We start from the raw sequence: 6,075 nt of genomic DNA on the forward strand, positions 1-6,075 counted from the left end.
CCAGAGGGTATGTGCAACTTTCTTAATCATCACGTTAAATTCTGCTATCTCCCCCCCCCCCCCACCCATAAAAAAATCTAAATGTAAGTAGGGTGTCAACATTTCCTTTATGGAACCCGGTGGAAAAATCCCGTGCACGCGACTGTTCTAAATAATATAATACATTTAATCTTTAATAGAACTAAGAGAGAAATATTTGTCAAAACACATTTCATCAGAATAAAATTATCTATTTATGAATAAAAATCAATAATCTACTTTAATCAGGGGTATCAGGGCTAAGATAATGTAAAATAAATTAATCTCCTCAAAATATTAAGTTTTAAAATTTGCCTTTTAGTTTTATTATGTTAAAATTATTTGAGGGGATACAAGGATTGTAGATTAATTTTAAGTGCCAATGTTCCTCATATCTCTGACTTCAGAACTTGTCATGTGAGTCATATGTTTATTGTGTCATTTTATTATGTGTAAATTTTTTATTCTTTATAAGTTTTCAAGCTAATTTTTATAAATATTTATTTATAACGCAACTATAACATAATAAAAGTCTGTCCACCTGTCTGTCTGACCTAGTAACTTAGAATATATAATAGAAAATAACTTTGTAAGCAAAGTACATATTCCTTTACAAATTTCCTTTCTCTTTCCCATCGTTCTATTAACAGGCTTATTTCCTAACACATCCGTATTAGAGATCTTATAGGGTAAGACAATGGCCGATAAATTGATGTATATCCCCATTGATGATACACAAAATTAGTGTTTGAATCAATTATAGACTTAACTTAATGAAACTATAACCAAAATTCACAAACTAAAGTCCCCAAAGTTGTTAAACTAAAGAATAAGAAAGGGTTATTATAAAACTTTGGGGACTAGTGCAATAAACATTGTCCACTCTCTCTCTGCATCCGTTAAGACTTATACGCTTACCACATGCTTGCTTCAGTGTTTTTGTTTTTTAATTAAATCCTTCTTTCGTTCTTCAATGTGCAAAAATAATATTTCTGTATTATATGTTATTTTTCTTTTTTAAAAATGTCAGTTTGATATTGCTACCTTTCTGTACATAATTGTCAGAGTTTCCATAATGATATGTTTTGATATGAAAAAATGTACTATTATTTTAGCATTAAGCCTTTAAAACAAAATTGCTTTCTTTTCTACAAATGAATTTAAATAAAAACATGTGTTGCTCAATTTTTTCTTCATTTCTAAAGGTCTGTCATTCATAGAACAAAGCTTTTCTACAAGTAACAAGTTTGTAATGTTGGTGTGTCTTTCTTAATTGATCGGCAGTAACGTCACGTAGTTACTTGAAATGTCATTTCTACTTAAGAAAAAAAATAATTTCAGAAATATTTCATACGTTTAATTGAAACTCAAATTTTAAAAAGGTGACAAAATAATCAAGTAAAATAAAAGAGGAATGAATTGATTTATTTGTAAAATGAGCATTTTTGGTTAATTTTTATACTTGTTTTGGATTAAAATAATATTTTCTAGCATTTTTTAAAACTAAAAAGAATAAACCAGGTTCTTATGACTGACACCCATTTCATTGATGGACTATTTCGATAATAATATATGCATGTTGAAATAATAAAAGAAGATTGACAATATTTGCAATGCCTTTCTTTCTGACATTAGAACTAAACTTGGATTTCATTTATTACAAACAACACAAGATACAAAAGTTTGTACCATTTTTGTATCAATTATAGACATTTCTTTGAATATCATAAAACAAGATTAAACGAAATCCACAAAAGAAAGCTCTAAGATCTGATGGATGGACAAACGAACAATAACTATTGTAAGGTTTCAGTGCTTAATAAACAGTACATTGATTTCTATTTCTAAACAATATTGTATATAAATTTGTTGCATAATTGCGTAAATACAGGATACAGTAAAGAACATACATTCATTTTTAGGATTTGATTATAGAGATGGCTCGCTTTTAATGTTGTTGTTGTCATAAGAACAATCATACAAAAAATAAAATGAATAGGATACTTATATCATATAAAAAATATTGTCAAAAAAGTTAAAAATCACCATGTTTTAAATTGACGAAACATAAGGAATTTATGGTATATGATATAAATGCTACTCTTTCTAGATCGTACCTATCTGTTACAGAAATCGTCATGCAAAGTTTGAAATCAAAAGGACAATTCTAGCATGTCTAAATTAACGAAAAGAGCTAAACGTTACGGAGAAAAGGACCGATCCTAATTATAGAAAAGCTTTGCTTTTCAATATAAAGCTTATTTAGCAAAGTTCGATGGGCAATTTTTTTTAAAATTCAAAATGTGATGTACAAAAAAATTTCCCTTCGTGACTGTCTATCTATCTTTCTGTCAGTCGGTCTATCTGTCTATCTGACTGTCTTAGAATAAGATTGTAAATTTAAATTACTGTCTTACTATAGTACAAACTCATTATGTAATGTTAGAGAGAAGAAAGGTAAAATAAAGAGTAAGGTAGTAAGAGAGATTCGGGGAATTAGAGAGAGAAAAATGCTTTAGGCTAAAAATAGTTTAACCTAAAACGATTATTTTACTGATATATTTGTAATTTTCCATAAGCCAGCATGGCAATTTTGGTCTTAAGTTAGAAAGTTTCAGGCAAACCAAAAAAAAGGGGAAACTTTGTTTAATGACTTTTGGCATATGCCAAGTCAAGACGAATATAATCAATCGTTTTTTCTTCTTTTTGATAAGATGTTTTTTTTATCAAAACAAGCCATAAGCACCAAAAAAGAATAACTGTCATTCGGGTTTTCTATGTTTGTCATCTTTAAAGAAAAAATCAAATTTTTCAGGAATATCTATACCGTAATTTAAAACAATGTCAGTCTGTTCGTCTGTCTGTCGCTAACTATAGGTTCTCACTTTCTGTTAATAAACGCAATGGTCATGTCATAGTTTCTATTTCTAGTTTCTATTAGTTAATATATTTAATTTCATTTCCCTGATATATAAAAGTAAGTATTGTTTGTCTGAAGCACATTATGTTTTGTCTTATTGATGTATTCATTTCAGTAAAGCTTCATGTACGTTGTTTTATTTTTCTTTTCATATCTTAAAGTGTAAGTCTAAAATAGCTGAGTTCTATTAAATAGAAAAGAGAAAAATCATGATTACTTTTCTAATCAAATTTTTATTCTTTTTGCTTTAATAATTATACTTTTGCATGATAATAACTTACAACAACTACCTATTTGTTCAATATAAGAATTATAACTAAAAACTAAGTTTACTACCTATAGTTTATTATCTTTCACCACATTATTATACTAGATACCGGCTGTTCCCCTTGCATCTAGGGGCTCTATATTCAAATAAGAAAGCCTACAACCATCGGAGGCCTATAAGAAGCTTCACTGTAAAGGAGAACCATATCGGTTCAACAGTTAGCGAGATCCTTTGCTACAGACAAAAAAAATATAGTAGGATTAATATTTAAGTTTATTATATAGACAGACAGGGAGATTACATTGGTTAATAAATTAATCTTTTCCCCCAATTCTCATGGTTGACATTCTTGGCTTAGTATATTATACTTATTGAGTGATAAGGTGTAATTTAAGCCCCATTGTCATCTCTCTGTGTGAATGCTAGGTCACTGTACTCAGATATAAAACCAGTAGTATATGTTAAGGAATTATGGGCTGTTTACATACAACCAAGAAAGTACAGTGGATATAGATCTTTCATATGCATCTTTATGCATACACATGTTTTCAAGCTTACTTTTATCACAGTTTTTGGATAATTTCTAAAATGAATATTTTATTAGTTTGCCCCTTATAAACATTGTATAAACAAAGAGCACTGTTTTAATTTATATTTATTAATATTGCTGTCATGTTGTTATCACTGTTATAATGCAATGTATCTTACAAACTAAAACTTAAAAACTTCTGCATTTTCATAGTACCCGTGCAGTACATATCTTTTACACACACACACACACTCTCTCTCTCTCTGACAGCCGAAGCTGAAACGGCCCACCACCAAAAATATTTTCTCTCAGCACGGCGGTTGCGGCACTATGGTGTGTAGTAAGAGTGGGGCACCACAAATATCCTCCGAATTTACCCCACTCAGATATGCGGCACTCTTTTAACTCCCTATCTCTCTCTCTCTCTCTCTCTCTCTTCTTCTTTACTCTCTCGCTTTCTACCCCCCTTTCTCTTCTCCTCTCCCTCCTTTCCTCGTGAATTTCCCTCTAAATTAAACTTTTTCACTATCTACAACAAACTTAAAACAACACTGAATGAAAACAAAACAGCGCGTTGCCATGGTAAATAAGGAAGGAGGTAGAAAAAAGACAGTTTGAAAAGGCATATATTATTTAAATTCTCTAACCATTTTTTGTACTATCAATATCAGAAGAGGAGTAATGAACCAACTATATTTTTGAAACAAAAGGTAATATTTTGTGGTTTACTACTTATCTTTAGATTGGAAGCACTAAAAAAAGAAAAGCATCTTGAAAATGAAAATAATAGAATTTGGTATACTAGCTTGTACTTTCGGAGAACTGTCATGTGAGTCAATAATTTGGAATTTTGGAGGGATAGACAGATAGATAGATAGACAGATAGTTGATAGATAGATACAACAGGCTTGGCCTTATAATACCCAGAGGTAGGCACAACAATTATTTTCAAATAAAAGGAGAAAAGTGTGAGCGGAAGGCTTGCTAATATTTGGTATAAACTGGTATTGTACATTGCAGCCGGCTTTTATACTAAATTGGAAAAACTGAGGTTGGTAGAGTTTAGTTGCAATTTTAGTAAAATAGCACAAATCAGAGGGGGGGAATTATACTTTTTTAGGCATAATAAAGCTAAATCAAAGAAAGACAAAAATGAAATTGACAAAATTGGAAAAAATAAAGTCCGCATAAAAATATACAAAGAATGACAATAATCCAAATAAGTTGAAGCTGAACAAATTAACCAGCGGAACAAACGTGCTATGGGAACAGTTATTGAGTATTAACTCTTCTATATAATATTTTTGTTACTTTTAGTTTTTCATTCATAAATTTAACAAAATGCAAAGAATAGGTTACATAGACCCAGTAGACCGAGAATGTACTATTGTTTATATGGTACAAAGGCAAATAATTCTGGAATTCAAATAAGGGTCGTAATTTTAAGGAACTAAGAATAAATCAGTCTACCCTACAATTACAGTTTCTTTGAAAAGCAACCAACCCTACAATTGCATGACCCTTTTCTTAGGACAAAATCCATAAAATCGAAGCTCTGAAACGGCAGAATAAACGAACATTAATCCTTGTAGAGTGTCAGAACTGAAAAAGCAGAATATTAATACATACTTCTGAACAAAATTGAAAGTATATTAAAACTTCTTAAGTACAGGATACTGTTTACGAACATTCTTACATTTTTATGGACTTGATTATAGAGACGCTTCGCTTAAAACATTATACCTTGTTGAAACAGTATTTCAAAAGATGAATAGGATAATTATAACATACAAAAATTTGTTGAAAATTTTTTTAATCTGCATGTTTTAAATGTGCTTTCCATGGTAACGCTTACAGAGTTGCTACGCTTCCTAATTTGCCATTCCTTCCTAGAACTCATCATGCAAAGTGTGAAATCGATAGGACATTCTAATCTGTTTAAAAAGCTTACTGGCACGGACAGACCGACTCTAATTACAGAAAAGCCACGCTTTTAAAAAATGTAGGGGAAAAAAATTCTGCCTGTTTATGTGTCATAGCATATCCCATGCACCTCATACTATTTAGAACTCTTGTTAGGAATATTATTTTTTTTTCAATCCTATTAATTAATGTTTTACAAAGAAAAGGATATATATTATAGTTATACATTATGCATATATTTCGTTTGATAACAAATATTGACGGAAAATTTTCATAATTGTTCAATCTCAGCCTCGAATCTTTCGTTGTAGGTGTTTGACCCTCCCGTACATATTACCCCCACCCGCCTTTTACTCTCCCAGCTCAGGAGTGGAGTGGGGACCCATAGCACTTTTCTGCCTTATCACACCGACCCAA

This window comes from Acartia tonsa, chromosome 4, assembly GCF_053477335.1.
Source record: "Acartia tonsa isolate MP-2025a chromosome 4, ASM5347733v1, whole genome shotgun sequence".
In the NCBI taxonomy this organism is placed as follows: domain Eukaryota; kingdom Metazoa; phylum Arthropoda; class Copepoda; order Calanoida; family Acartiidae; genus Acartia; species Acartia tonsa.